The sequence below is a fragment of the Cotesia glomerata genome, linkage group LG1, assembly GCF_020080835.1.
Source record: "Cotesia glomerata isolate CgM1 linkage group LG1, MPM_Cglom_v2.3, whole genome shotgun sequence".
In the NCBI taxonomy this organism is placed as follows: domain Eukaryota; kingdom Metazoa; phylum Arthropoda; class Insecta; order Hymenoptera; family Braconidae; genus Cotesia; species Cotesia glomerata.
In genome coordinates this window covers 37,012,286-37,029,411 of record NC_058158.1, presented here as the reverse complement: position 1 = coordinate 37,029,411, position 17,126 = coordinate 37,012,286, and the positions used below count along the sequence as shown (strand labels likewise).

Genomic DNA, 17,126 nt, shown 5'->3' with positions numbered 1-17,126 from the left:
TTTTGCTTTAACAAATAATGACTTGTTAAATTGCACTGTACTTTCTTAAATATTGACATTTTTAAAAATATAAGCTCATCCCAATGTTACACTCATCAAGAGCTTTCATTTGATTACCCACATGCATTTTCATATATTTTTCATATATACATATATATAATATATTTATATAAATATATGAAAAATTGATGTGGGTACTCAAATGAAAGGTCTTGATGAGTGTAATGTCACGATGAGCTTATATCTTTAAAAATGTCAATAGCTCACAAGATATAAGGTCGTTTCTTAATTATGTTAAATTGCACTGTACTTTCTTAACTATTGACATTTTTAAAAATATAAGCTCATCCCAATGTTACACTCATCAAGAGCTTTCATTTGATTACCCACATGCATTTTCATATATTTTTCATATATACATATATATAATATATTTATATAAATATATGAAAAATTGATGTGGGTACTCAAATGAAAGGTCTTGATGAGTGTAATGTCACGATGAGCTTATATCTTTAAAAATGTCAATAGCTCACAAGATATAAGGTCGTTTCTTAATTATGTTAAATTGCACTGTACTTTCTTAACTATTGACGTTTTTAAAGATATAAGCTCATCCCGATGTTACACTCATCAAGAGCTTTCATTTGATTACCCACATGCATTTTCATATATTTTTCATATATACATATATATAATATATTTATATAAATATATGAAAAATTGATGTGGGTACTCAAATGAAAGGTCTTGATGAGTGTAATGTCACGATGAGCTTATATCTTTAAAAATGTCAATAGCTCACAAGATATAAGGTCGTTTCTTAATTATGTTAAATTGCACTGTACTTTCTTAAATATTGACATTTTTAAAAATATAAGCTCATCCTGATGTTACACTCATCAAGAGCTTTTATTTGAGTACCCACATGCATTTTCATATATTTTTCATATATACATATATATATATATAAATATATAAAATATATGAAAAATTGATGTGGGTACTCAAATGAAAGGTCTTGATGAGTGTAATGTCACGATGAGCTTATATCGTTAAAAATGTCAATAGCTCACAAGATATAAGGTCGTTTCTTAATTATGTTAAATTGCACTGTACTTTCTTAACTATTGACGTTTTTAAAGGTATAAGCTCATCCCGATGTTACTCTCATCAAGAGCTTTCATTTGAATACCTACATGCATTTTTATATATTTTTCATATATACATATATATATATATAAATATATATATATATATAGCATATATATATATATATATATATATATATATATAAATATATAAAATATATGAAAAATTGATGTGGGTACTCAAATGAAAGGTCTTGATGAGTGTAACATTGGGATGAACTTATACCATTAAAAATGTCAATAGTTTATGAGATGCAAGGTCATTTCTTAATTATGTATCTAAAGATAGAGCATTTTTTGATGAAGCCTAAATAATCATAATAAATTGACTATTGGTGAGAATGATATTAAACGTTGAAAAGGCACAAATCCAAGTCAAGATCTTTACAATGACACTAAATTTCATTAAAAAAACCAATTTTATTATATGACTATCCTCGATACAAAATTTTTCTTATTCTTTTAATAATATAGATTATTATTGTTATTATTATTATTATTATGCCGGACGTGGATAGCGTTAAAGAGATCTAATGTTTTTTTTAATGCAATAGTTTCACTAATTGCCTAGACTTGGTGTGCGTGCATGCGAACCTGCCATAAATTCAGATTAATTAATGCTAAAGGATATTTTATATGCAAGCATTGCAAATGAAAAATATAATTTATTGCCAAGTTAAGTCTCCTGATAATAATAACAATTTTTTTTTTTTATTCCGTAAGATTTTTAATTAAGAAATGATATGTAAATTCATAGTTATAATACATTGTTTTAGTTTCGCGTGAGTTTGCACTTTTATATCTATACACCTTCGGTATGATGAGACAACTTTTGATAACTTTGTTTTCCTTTATAAATATTTACACGAGCGTAGCGAATACACAAGTACCGGAAATATAAAACGTTAATTTTATTAGCTTTTCTCATTTTTATTTTTACTTACAGTAGCATTTATTTTACTTTTATAGCTATTTGCGACTTTTAGGAATTAATTGTTTTAAAAAAATTATTTTTTACCTTTTGTAAAATTAAATTAAATTAATTGTACCTAGTATTTATTGTTAACACCGATAAAAATTAATATTTATTGTTAAAAAAATACTTATTTACAAATTTAATCTAAGAAGATGACCATGAAGCGAAAAAACAATTTTAAAAGTGTAAAGTGTTATCTCCGACTTATATGCGAGCTGGTAATTGAATAAACATAATAGAGAATAAATAATCAATAATCATAAGCTTGTCAGTACGCTAATACACTGATATATGTATTTATAACGATTGATAAAATATCTACTCTTTAGCGTTAATGTTTACTAACTGACGAGCGTTTATCGTTATCGATAAATACATCTCTCAATCAATAGTTTTATTAGATTATCTTTATTCCATAATAAATCATCGTTATTTTCATGATAAAATATTAATTTTTCTCGAAACTCAGGTCGCTCTATTTGGATTTTTTCATATCGAAAAATCATCAAGGCTGAGATATATCCTCGATACTATAAAACGATAAATCATTTTATTTTTTAAATTATAAATAAATTAATTAAAAAAAAATAGTATGAATAATTAATCTGATTTTGTTGATTGTATTTTTCGCTATAAAAATTAACGACCAACTTTATTTATCTTTTAATAAAATTTAATTGAAAAGTCTTTTTATAGACTTGCTAGTTGGTAAAACATTCAGTGATTCAATAATGATATCTGTATTTAAAAGAAAACGACTTATAATAACAGAGTGCGTCATTAATTTGTAAATTATAAGTACGTCGAACGCATATAAATGTCTAATGACAAATAAAAATTGTTATTTATTTTTTGTTCTCATTAGACATAATACAAGTGTCCTCAATTTAAACGACGCAAGGATATAACGCATGTGTAGACAATTGTCGAGAGTCAATCGATCATTAATATTATAAAATCAAATTATGCCTCGATAGCTTGAGCAATATAATAATTATTATAATTACGTCAAATTGCATTAATTAAATCACCTTTATAAATTTTATGTGTCTATTATTGTAAATTGTAACAAAAGATCGGTTGTTTAAATTTAGTATTTTTATAGAGACGCAGATCACCTTCCCTAAGGCATTTTCCTCTGAGAATAAACGTTTCTCCGAACAATGATACATATTTATTTTTATTAAGAATAAGTTATGATTGTAGGTATACATCGACCTCAGACGATAGTTGAGTTAATTATCATTAATTACTGGCTTTAAATTCTTCGACAAATTCCGTTAGCAATATAAAAATACTTTTATGTCAACTCTCAAGACATTTATGTTAATTATGTTAACAACTAGGCGACTTAGCCGATGATGAATTGGTATTGCTCAATAGAAATTTATTTGTATATTACATTTGTCAAGAAAAATATTTTTCTGACTTTTTTAGGAGCTATGTCGTAAATCATTCAGAGGGTTGATGACAAACATTTTTTTTTTTTTTTCGATTTTATTGATAAATTATCCGATTTTTTTGTTGGAAAATAATTTTTTAGGGATATAATTACTAAATTTTTAATATTTTTAAATTATTAGTATTAGTATTTGTTTTTTAATTTAAATTTTGACTTTTTTCTTCTTAGCAATTTTTTTTTAACAACCATACATTGAAAAATTCATTTAATTAATAATTAAATAACATTTTAATTAATATATTAAATAATATTTAATAATTATCACTTTAATATTTTTTATATTAAAAATAATGAAATTATTTTTCGTCTTTTTATTTTTTTTCAAAATTTTTACTTCATTTAAAAATTATTTCAATTAAAAAAAAAAATTTTAACCCAAAAAAATATAAATTATTTTTGAAACTTTAAATAAATAACTAATAATAATAATATTTTTATCAAATTAATAATAAAAATATTTATAAATTTAAAAATTAAAAATTTTAATAATAAAACTCAACTCAAACTTTCCCAGTGCGCATTTGATAGCTAACAAACACATAATTTCTTAAGCGCAGCCGCTCTCCCCATCTGTAATATCTTGCGAATGTAAGTGAAAAGATGAGAGTTCCAGTTGGTGAAGTTATCCACCCCTTGCCCCGATTTCTCGAGCTTTTCACAAGCATTGTACACTGTTGAAGTTAAGGAGTGTTAAACGTACGATGATACCAGTGTTTCCGCCGCCAAAACATTCTCCGAGGAAACAAAACAACCTGAAAAATTATGAGAGTTTGTACCATTCGCAATAACTAAGCTCGGATATATAAATATATATATATATATATATATATTAGGGTGGCCCAAAAAAACCGACTATTTTTTTTTTTTGAGTCTCGAGTGAAAAAATGTTAGTTTTTGATGTTTTAAGAGCCCTCTCCAAAAGACAGCTCAAAAAAATTTTTACGAGGTCACCCAAATTTTTAAAATTTCAAAAATCGTCAAAATCGAATTTTTTTTTTTTAATTTTTTCTCGTAACGGTATAATTTTATAGACTAAAAAAATGAGATTCTGAAAATTTCAGTTCAAAATTTAAATTTTGAAAGGTTGCTCATAATTTTTTCAATTTATTAGTACATTAGTTTAGATTTTTCGAGCGACCTTTACTATTTAAATTAAAATTCCATGAATTTTTTTTTTTTTTTATTTAGTACCATAATCGATAAAAAATACATCACGAGATGAACTAAAATCAAGCACAATATAGAAAAAATAATTTTTTTTAATTTAATAATTTTATTTAATAAACTTCCAAGCGTGAATTCGAATCCCAAGCTGGTCTTAGAAACCAGCTTGGTTGAGATTTGACCCTTGCCGCGTAGGTTGAGATTTTTACAAACCAAAAAAACCCCACCGTACCACTCCCAACAGTTAAAGTCGGCGATATGACTAATTAAAGAAAAATAAAAAAATTATGAGCGACCTTTCGAAATTTAAATTTTGAACTGAAATTTTCAGAATCTCATTTCTTTTTAGTCTATAAAATTATACCGTAACGAGAAAAAAAAATTAAAAAAAAAAAAGTTCGATTTTTGACGATTTTTGAAATTTTAAAAAATTTGGAGTGACCTCTGAAAAATTTTTTTTTAAGCTGTCTCTTGGAGAGGGCTCTTAAAACATCAAAAACTAACATTTTTTCACTCGAGACTAAAAAAAAAAAAATAGTCGGTTTTTTTGAGCCACCCTAATATATATATATATATATATATAGTATATATATATATATATATATATATATATATATTAGATTTTTTAAAGCTCTGTTATACTTTTTCCTACCTATTCGCTGGGCATCGAGCAGCGGGGATGATTTGTAGACTGTCAGCCGATCTGAAAATGAAAAACACTTTTAATAAATGCGCATAAGGTAAATAATTGTAGGATAATTATCGTTATTACTATTTTTTATCGGATATTCATGCAATTTGCTATTTAAATAAAACTCGACATGCGTAAATGTATTATTTCATGGAAAAGAATTAAAAATAAAAGGGATTACTTAAAATAGCCCGATTATAATAGACACGAAATTATCTTGCGTGAAATTATCAAGAATAAATTTACATTTTTTTCTTTTTATTTACAGACAATTTAAAGTACTCAAGTTGTCAAATGTTAATAAGTTTTAGCGCAGCAGATTAACACATCGGGCTTACAGACTTTCCGGGCAATAAATTTTAATTCAAATGAGATTATTATATCGTAAAATTACAATTTAATCCTAATCAAAGAAAACTTTCTATCAACACTTGCAGGTTGAGAAATAAATAAAATAATTAATTTTTAATTGTAAAATCTAATTTTTAAAATCGCAAGATATTATTGTTACACTGAAAACAAAAATTAACTTGAATCAAAAGAAAAATTCTTGAACCAAGAAAATAATTTTGAAAAGTTTCGTTGTTTTGAACCAAGACAAAAAGTTCTTGAATTAAGTAAAATTTATTTAAACCAAGAAAAATTTGTTAGTTTAAGAAATTTTTTACTTAAATCAAGAAGATTAAATTCTTCAAAATTATTTACTTAATTCAAGTAAATTTTGTTTTCTGTGTACAAGTCATAGGCAAACAATAAAATGCATACGGTCTTCACTGAGCCATCAACAATAACTTTTTCCGTCAGACCTCATACATTATATTACAAAGAAAACAAGAAGAGCCATTGAGGAAGAAATGGATAAAGGTTTATCTTAATCCACGGCTGAATGAGCAGACGAGCTCTTAAACTCTTTTCCTTCAATTTTTTCATCATCACATGTCTTTATACTCATCTTTGCTCTTTACTGTAAATACATATGTGAGTTCATAACCTATCACACTTGACTTATCTCTACGTCTATCGCTATTTAGCAAAAAATATTAAAAGTTTTTTTGAGGAAACAAGTTAAATACTGTTTTTATAATTTTAATAAAAAATCCTCGCTATCTTTAAAGATGATCTTTGATTATAAACTGAGCATGAAATTTTCGATCGAGATTTACGATAACGATTAAATTGCATCACTGGTAATTATCACTCATTCATCAGTTATTGACTTTGCAACTAATTAAATAAGTACCGGCCTTAGTAATTATAATTAACAATTATTAGTAATAATAACTGGGTGGAAATCATGGTTATTAATTTTTATAATTAACCCAAATGGCAATTGAACATTCACGTCATCGCTGCAGTGTACTTTCTCAGTTAAGCAATTTCTTTTAATTCCATTCGTAGAAATCATGAGCTATTTTTAATGAAATTATATTATTAATTAATTATAATTCACTCAATTTCCATAGTGTTAAATTTCACTTTAAGCAAAAAATTCTTAATTTCCGATTGAAATAATAATGAGGCGTCCGAAAGTTTATTTTAATAATTTTTACAAATCCAGTTTTCAGAAAGCGGTTACTGAGAAAAAAAATTAATTTAAATAAAGAGAAAAATTTTTAAGCTAAGAAAATAATTTTGAAGAGTTTCATTGTTTTGAATCAAGATGAAAAATTTTTAAATTAAGTAAAATTTACTTATTTAAACCCAGAAAAATTTCTTAATTTAAAAATGTTTCTACTCAAATCAAGATTAAATTCTTCAAAATTTTTTATTTAATTCAAGTTAATTTTTTTTCTGTGATGGATTTTTATTTATTAATCTTGCACCCGAATCTTAAAAAATAAAAAAGAAAAATAATTTACTACCCAAAAAATATTAAATAAAAATAACCTCGCTAAGTAATCTCGATCGACTCGAAGTAATTCAGAAATTCTTCTCGTGTTTCACGAGGATACATGATACGTATGTAAACAGCATTACATTAGCACGACTGATCAAACACCTTCAGGGTGTTGATGGCATGATGACGCACGTTTTACTTCCGGTGGTAGGTAATATTATGCCCCGAAATTACCAAATTTTGTTTTCTTTTGTGTAAGCTCAAATTGGTTTTATTCCCAGCGAGACTTTGTTTGCATTAGGATAATTTTTGAATAATTTATTGGTTCCAGTATTCCGTGACAGCGGGTAAGTAATGAGTTTAATATTCCGATAACAATTGTACTGAAAGGGCTGCTAGAGGATAACTGCGCTGAGAAAAAAGAAAAAGGGTGAGAGTGGCTTCTGTCATTGACGTTTAGTTACATTCGATGCAAGGTAATAAGACAAATAGCCTAGGATCGCAGAGATCGTCGGTGGTCTGCTCGGTGTCGGGAAAATTGAAATTCTACTAGTCACCGTGACATGTTTACGTCATTCAGACTTATCAGTTATGTCTGTACATAGATAAATTTTTTTTTAATGTCATTCATGATTTTTAATATCACTTTCAATAATTTTGGGTAACAGGTCCGTGTCTAACAGTATTAAAATTTATTTATTGTAAATATAAATAAAAATCAAATCGTGGAAAATTATGAATTTTTGATGAATAATTTTGAACTTTTAACGAGTAAAATAAATTTGGAATGAAATTTTGAACTTCAGAGAGATTTGCATGGTCGTTAAGCTCGATCTGGTTCGGTTGAATCGTTGTATCGGTGGAATGGGGGCGTTCACTCTCGCTAATCACCGTATCGCCGGCGTCGATGAGAAAAAGAGGCTGTAACTCTTGATACTTGTGTATGCCTGGCGAAGAATTAAATGCACAAAAAGTGGTAATTTCGAAGGCGAACCGGGGACCGAGGAGCTAGAGGGGCAAATTGCGATAAGTGGTACCTGCACGCTTGCCGCACGTGGGAACATTAATTGTGCCACTATCATTTGAAGTACATGTATAGAAGTACGTAAACACGCGATATACTAGTAATACGCATCTTTTTTTACCTTTATCATTATTGTTGTTATTATTGTTAACTAATAATAATATCTGTAATGATAAACTACATTATTACTGAGAACTTGTTCAATTTTTTTAATCTTAATACAAAATCACGTAAAAGTATTTGCTGAGTATTTTTCACCATCTAAAAAAATTATCTGATCCTTTATATATTATTTTATGAATTTTTCTTTAGAATAAAAAAGAAAGTAGAATTTAAATTTATTTTCTAACTTTTCAAAATTATTTCAAGTCTAATTTTTTTTTTTTCTAATAAAATACTTTTAACAAATTTTCAAATTTTTAATATAGAATTTTTTTTCTGCACTGATAGAAGGATTTGTTTATATTTAATAAGCTTTATTAACTGTTAATAAATAATTTCTTAACATTATAGGATTTAATAAATATTTGTTAACTGTTAAAAAATATTTGTTCAAAATAAAAAGTAAAAATAGCAATTTTCTTTTGACACTTTTTATAAATCCTATAGCTGGAATACATGATAATAATTCAATTCACTAAATAAATTAACGTTTTTAATATTTAAAAATATAAAAGATAATTATGAGCTGTGATAGAATTTCGTATCTTACAATAAACGTTATTATAATGTAAATATAATTAATGCAAATAATTTATAAAGATGATTTTTGTTTATAAGCAATCTTGATATCATATGACATTGCAAGCGAAACAAATTCACTCAACAAAATATTTATTAACTATTAATAAATGTACTTTCCTTTAAAATAAATATTTATTGAATATTAAAAAATATTTATTAAAATTGAATAAATTAAATAATTGTCTTCAAATAAATTTAATTATTAATAGTTAATAAATGGTTCTATCAGTGTGGAATAAAAATTATTTTTAAACAAAAACAATAATAGTTTTATGTTAACTTGAATATAATGATCATTAATTCAAGAAAATAGACATAAAATAAAAAGTATCTTCACTTAAAGTAAGAAAATATTTACTTGGTACTATACAAACACACAACTACTTGGAAAGACTTTTTTTTATTCTCAGTCTCGATGATCCGGTATCTTTTATTACGATAGAAACATTCTGAGATGTTTAAAGCATCATTTACAGCCTAGTTGTTATTTACAAGGCTAGAACATTATTACATACTTTGATTCCGTACTCTGTTAATTAACTTTACTTTCAATTAAAAGTAAATTTAATCCACTATGGTTACGTGCAAAAACCCGAGAAATATTTTAAAATGTTTTGATCGGAAGAAATTTAAGGATAAATAAATTCGGTGGTTTACGGATTGTACCATTTGTCGATGGGAAGTCAATGCCCGGAACAGTTGCGTGACCGCAGCATAAACTGCTGTGCTTTTTTCATTTCTCTCTTTCATCTCCATTGAATTCTTTGTTTTCTCCAGCTCGTCTCCTTTTTATTTAATCTGCTGGTCTAGGTAGTGCCCCCCACGTGCCATGACGAACGTCGTTAATCCGGTTATCGAGAGTTCTCGCTAATTTATCAGGATCCATGCAGAGACGTGTGGAAGTAGGAGGAATAAAGGAGCACCACAAGTGACTGCTTTTTATTCTTTTTCCTTTCTTGTTCATTCTATCATCGACTGATTGTCAGTTCACAACACGGTGTGTGCAAAAAACTTTTTCGTTCTTACTCTAGCATACTAAATTAGATACTCACATACTTACTCAAAACTCCTCAGCAACTAGACCTTCCTACTGTGAATTAGATTTCACTTTGGCTTTTTTCTCACGGTTTACTTCGGTGGAGTCATCCTCTTCATTCATCCAATTGTAATTTCACTTCATATGTTATTAAACACGTCCTCAAAATAGCCAATAAGTCCGATACCTCTTTCATTCATTCTTTTTTTTTTATCATTAATAATTAATGAATAATGGCTTCTTATTAATCTCCAGCAAATATTCTGAAAACAAATAAATTCTCAATTCAAAATAATTCAATTGTAATTAAAAAAAAAATTTTTTTTTTAATTATATCGTCATTTTTATAATTTATATGTCATATTTATGCTTCTAAAAATTTTCACTGATAATTTTCTTTAATTTTTACATGTGGAATTTTTTTATTAAATTTTTTTCCCAACAATTTAATTGTTATAAAATTCTAAAAAAATTTCTAATGTTTGTAAACTTCAGTGTTATTCATATTTACAAAAAATTACTGTTAAATTTACCGAAAGGAGTATTTAAAAATTATATGGTTAATAAATTTTATTAAAAAAAATTTTTATTTTATTTTTAAAAATTTTATTTAAAAAAAATTATTTTTTTTTTTTTAAACTGCTAAATTTATAAAAATGAATCTTTAAAAATAACTAACCAGAAAAATTTTTTATAAAATTAATCATTGTTATTTAACCATTTTTTCAATGCAAATTAAAAATTTTTTGGATAATTTTAACTGGATTTTTTTTTCTATGTAGAAGAAAAAATAAAATATCCGAATCGTTAATTTTCAGACTTAAAAAAACTGATGAACGAAATGATCGACATAAAAATGTCGTTTGACATCACAAGGAAGCATCTTTGGAGGATCTGAGATGCTCTTCCGATAACCTCAAAGCGGTGAAGCAAGGTATATGCTAGTAAGACCGTATAGAGTCTTTAAGTCTTTGGGCACGAGACCACGGCGACGGAGACTTGGGAGATTCATTCTTATAGTTGCGGGATTACCCCTTTGCCCGGTGGTTGTTGTTGTTGTTGTTGTTAGTCCTCGCGGTTACGTAGCCACATACTGGAGAACTGAGAGAACCCATGGTGGTCCTTACTAACCAGGTGGATTATATACCAGAGGGAACTGGAGAGCATGCTCAACTAATTAACTCGCCAAGTTACTAAAAGAGACGGCGATCGTGCCCTTGCGGATTTTTTATGAAATTAATAAACCGGAACCCGGGGCCAGGGGTTCTCAAGGTCAATATTTAAATATCATAAATTATAATAATAATTTTTAATTTAATTTTTGGAAAGTTTGTTTGAGTTTTTATTAAAGATTTTGGGATTGACGAAAAAGCACGATGATTGACAGGAGCTAAACGAGTTTATATCCGGAATGGTTGGCTCCTTTCACTGGAGCGGCCCTCTGGCCTCTACACACAAAATAGCTGTATCTGTATCTGTATGGCAGGCCTATACTATCTAGATGCCTTGGATCGCAATGGGAATAAAAATGTGAAACTGTAAATTGTGCGTGGGAAAAAATTGATCCCTCGACGATCGTATATAGTGGTTTTGTGATACCTATAACAACGTTAGGTGTGTAAAGGTATAGATATATATGTTACATATAAAACCACCATCGAATCCAACATTCGAGGATTTAAATGCGCGGGCAAGCAGACTTATAGGCTAGGGTGAGGGTTGAGAATTTGTTATAAGTTATGTTGGATCACTCCCCAGTGAATATGGAGAAAGAATTTTTTTTAACACTTCTCGAGAAGCTAGGCGTGATGTGAGGCAAGAGGATACCGGAAAAAAAACACCGAGGTGCTTCTTCACGGTGTCTCGCGCGTGCTCGCTAGCCAAGGGAATGTTGCTAGACGTTGCCAAGAATACAAAGCTGGATAAAATATAAAAATTGAAGAAAAAGTGCATATGCCAACCCTCAAAGCTTTGACGCATTTCACACTTTCATTTTAATTTTTCTTTATTTTTTTTTTTAATTCCAATTTCTTTAAATGATCTCAAATTTTTGATATAGCCAATTTAAAAAAGTTAAAAAAAAAAATTTTTATTTCAAAACTTATACCTCAAACTTACAATCTCTAGTTAGGAGAAGATTTAGCGATCATGCGCCACCTGTTGGAAGTTTTTAGCACTATTTTTTGATCAAATGAATTAAATATAGCATATTAGATCCTATTAGAGCTGATATCGACATTTTAAGCATATATTTAGACATATAAGACTAAATATAAACATATAAAGCCATACAGATGGTCTAATTAGCAATTTGTCTACCTCCTTATTTTTAAGAGGGTAATTTTTTAACATTTTGATGTAGCAATAGTCCAACTATAAATTATTTGAATGATTCGAACCAAAATAATATACCTGTATTAGATATTAATGATATTAAATGGTTTTTTAAAGTGATAATAAATTTTGAACTAATTGTTTTTTTTTTTTTTTTTTTTGTACAAACAGAAGATTCTCTAAAATGGAGTTAGACAATTTGATAATTAGAACGTCGATATAATAAATTTTTTTTACGAATAATTGACAAATAACTCAGACTTGAAGAGAAATTCTAAAGCTGTAGTTTCCATGGAAACTCATCAGAGTGTTTTATTTTACTATCAATATCACAGGAATATTAAGAAATAGCTTTGCGGTATTCCCATATTTGCGGACGGCAATGAACCATTTGAATGAGGTGCTGTCTATGCATGGCACGCCTTATTTCCAGCAGCCCTCTGGCTAGCTTTAGTATAAATAATATTTTTCCTCTTTTCTTTCCTCGGTAATTCCCTTATTCACCCGCTCGCCTCGTGATACCTCAACCTCCCACTCGAAGGCGATTTCTCGGGATATTTATTACCCAAGCGTGATTTTTACGAAAATTTTGATTTGATAAATCCTACATAAGCCGAAAATATATTTTCGATTGGAAAAACTTGGCTCTGTTTCACAAAATTCATAAATTTATGATTCATTTCAAGCAAATTTTTTTTCAGATAAATCATTTTTTTGGAAACGTCGCTGTCATATGTGGAACAATTAAAAGATCGACCGAGAGCAATAGACGAATGAGTATTACTTGAGAATAAAAGAGGATACAGAAGGATGGGTGAAAGAAAAAACAAGACGTTGTCTTTTTGGTCTCGCTAGACGTGTGTTCTTGTTGGTGTAGCGACGCGGCGACAAAAATAGCGTATGATTGAGTGAACGCCGCGAGGGATTTACCGTCGGAGAGTTCGACCAGAGGGTGAGGATTCAGAGTGCCAGAAAGAACAATCGAGGGGGGATCGACGTCCACATTTACCCGCCGAGCTTCTGGGAACTGTATCGCCTCGCGGGAACCAACATTCGCAAAAATGACGCTGTCAAACGTTTTTCCTATCCCCTTTTTTATCCTGATTTTTATCATTTGTTTCGTTCCCGATAAAATATAAATTAAGACTCATCCACTATGCGCCAGTCAAACTACTTTTTGTACTTTCAAATAATGTGATCGCTCCAGTTGGGTCATTTATAAATGGGCACTTTTTCATTTATTTTAAGTGAATTTATCAATAATCGAAGGTTCGATCAAATAAACTAACCCCCTGATCCATTTGTAACTTCAAGCAAAAGTAAAGAAAACAGAGTTGAGAGACAGAAAAGGACCGAGATAGTCGACTAACATTTCCGTCGGTTATCGTATCGATATGACGACCGAGGGTTCTTTTAAGTCCTAAGTAAAATCATTAGTAATAGGATTGTCCTACCCTATTTTAGATTTCTTGTTTGTCTTTGGCTTTTAAATAAAATTTACTGACTTTTTTTATCAATTTATAGTCACTTAAAAATACGAATAATTTTATTTTTTAGTAAAAAATATAAAGAGTAAACTTATTGTAAGATATTATTGAAATTGCCATTACAAATTGACAAAGAAAAATATAAAAGCCTGGTAAAATCGGTCGGCAATGTAAGAAAGAGAAGAATTTGATATTTCGTAAGATTCGGTGAGATATATATCGAGTTAGTATAACCGACAGAATCACAGACATGATACAGCTCAAGTAGATATGGTGACACAGGTACACTCGAGTCATACTTACAGTTATCCACACATATATAAAATATGTATACACAGTTGTATAGAATTTTAGTGAGCGGATTCTGGTGGAGACATCTCAATGATAAGATATCGGTTGCAGTCGTAGAAAGATTTTCTCGATGGACATCATGAACTCAGTCACAAATAATTTCGATTGCTTTTGAGAAAACCGTTTATCGGGGAAAAATATACTTTTGAAAAGAGTCAAAGCTTGGAGCTAGGTCTGCGAAACAAAAGCAAATAAAAATAAATAAGCAAATAAAAGTAGGAGGAGAAAAGGGCAAAGGATAGTGTCGAGACGAAACAGCAATCAATAAAGAGGACGTTAGGAGCCGTTCGTTGGATTCCTTCAATCAAATTGGGAACATCAAAGCTACGGGGATGACTTGAAGAGTATAAGGAGTTCGGAGGATCATAAGAAAAGGACCCAAGAAGGTGGAAAGCATTCCTCAGGGGTAGAAGCCGGGAATTAGCTGCTATCTCGAACCAAGCTGGAACCCTCGAGACAAAGAGAACCACCACCACCACCACCATCACTGCTATTCTAGCCTGCTCCTTTGACCAACGACTCTCCGTCATCTCTAAGACTTTCGTTAAGCCAACCGAGCCAACATTTTCGAACAAAAGCTAATTAACGTTCTCTTATATACAATACTGGGATTTAATTCGAGTTCGAGCAGTAGGAAAATTTAAGAGCTAGACTAGACTTATCTCCTCTCTACTACCTCGAGCTCTACATGGAGAGAAAAATATGGAAATCATTCCTATAATTTTAATGAAATGTTTTCCTATACCATTTTAGGAGCGATTACTTAAATTATGGGAATTGTACCCATAATTTTTGGGAAATGTTACTATAATTATGGGAATGGTTCCTATAATTATAGGAACGATACCTATAATTATAACTGTAATATCGGCATGATTCCCATAATATATAGGAATAGTTTCTATAATATTATAGGAACCATTACTATAATATTATCGGATCCATTCCCATAATATTATAATGATGATGCCTAATAATATTGAGATATTTATCATTACAACTCAAATTATTTGCAACTTCGATGACCACTTTGAAGAATTTGAAATTATTAGTAATTTCGATAATTTTACTTGCTTCCCAATAACATTTGAAATATGTAAAATAAGTAATATTGTTCATATAAATAATAAAAGTTACATACCCAAAAGGTGGATTTAATAAATATTCAACGTATGTATTGTAAATAAATAATTTGTTTTAATAATAAAATGAAATTGTAAAAATAAATAATAAATTTCCATATCTACTTTGCTCCTCTAATAGTATGGTGAGAAAATATCCCTTTTATCAGAGAAACTTTAGAATTGCTACAATATTTTTCAATATTATCCAACACAATAATAACTGAGTTGGAATAAACAATTTAAGATTAAGTACACACGTGAATAAAAATTATGAAAAAGAAATTTTTTCACTCTAGTGAAAGATCAATTTTTATTTACAAAAAAAAATTTATTAGCAAAAAAATATATAATAATTACTTTATATTTTGGATGTGATTGCTTCGTTATTATGAACATAAACATTTTTCTATTATTATGTGCGTCATTCCCATAATATTATAGGAACCATTCCTATAATATATTGAAGCTATTCCAATATTGTATAGGAATGTTTCCAATAAACTAAAAGTATGGTTCCCATAATAAGTATAGTATTGATACACGGAGAAAATTTTATGGTAGAGTTTATTATCTAGTTATGTTAAAATCTATTAACTGAATTCGATAGTAGTAAATATTATTTAAATAATTAAGTAAACTATCTGAATTGTAGTATTTACCATCCTGATGGTAACTAATACTATTATGATGGTAATCAGTAATAATAACTGTTATTATTTTAATTAGTTACTATTATTATCAAAATCGTAATTCCTAATATAACCTGATAGTTGCAATTACCATCAGTAATAATAATAACTACTACTTAAGCTAGTAAAAAATATTAAAAAAATTAATTTTTATTTGTCTAAAACAATTTTCAACGCCAAATTTTTCAAAAAGAACTTGGAATTTCGAAAAAAATCAAAATTTTCAATGAATTCAAATTAAAAAAAAAAAATTAAAATTTCAAAAAAGAAATTTTAAATCAAAAAAATCAAATTTTCAAAAAAAAATTTTGAAGGGAATTTAAAATATTTTAATATTTCAAAGAAAAAAATGTACATTAGCTAAAATATGGATGTAAATAAAGGATTTAATTAAATTGATATTATTTTTTCTTTCAGAATTTTTACAATCTGAGATAATTACAGTTGCCATCTTTGATTGTAACAGTTATAATTTATAATAATTACAATTATTATTTTCGATAGTAATCGTTACCATTATTAATAGTAACTATTACAATTGTCAATGATGCCACCTATTATTTTTTTACTAATTAATTTTATTACCATTTCAGATAGTAGGAGTTATTATTTTTGTATAGTAGGTAGTATAATTAATTTTTCTCCGTGTACCTATAATGATCATTTTATTATAGGAACAATTCCCATAATTTTTGGAAAGGTTCCTATAAATTTCTCTCCGTGTAGCTTGTACGGTTGATAGAGAAGGGGAAGGAGGAATAATTAATCGGAAAAATTAAAATGATTTTCTGGCGGGAGGGGAAAATATGAAAGGATGAGAAAATATTGTTATCTGTGGGATTTTATGCAGCTATTCCCCTGAAAACTGCGAGATTGTTATCTCTGGACAAACTTATGAAGGCATCAGAGTAATTAGAATGAGAAATATCTCGGTCTGTTTGATCGTAGACGTGCACATGACGACTTGAATTAATACTATATAAACTCTCATCTACAATTGTTTAAATCGTGAATCGTGAGTGTGGAAACCCGTAGCACTTTAACTGAGGACGTTGA

The 17,126-nt window shown here is 28.4% G+C and overlaps 1 long non-coding RNA gene across 4 annotated transcripts in view; it reads right to left on the bottom strand.

The window, feature by feature from the left end:
- Nucleotides 1–17,126, bottom strand: part of LOC123259294 — a 54,276-nt gene that overhangs the window by 3,026 nt on the left and 34,124 nt on the right. For all 4 annotated transcript variants that reach the window (XR_006508210.1, XR_006508211.1, XR_006508208.1 and 1 more), the window contains 3 exons: nt 10,102–10,348; nt 5,406–5,456; nt 4,090–4,341 (listed from right to left, as the gene is read on the bottom strand). This is a non-coding gene — a long non-coding RNA (uncharacterized LOC123259294). The remainder of the gene's footprint in view (nt 1–4,089; nt 4,342–5,405; nt 5,457–10,101; nt 10,349–17,126) is intronic.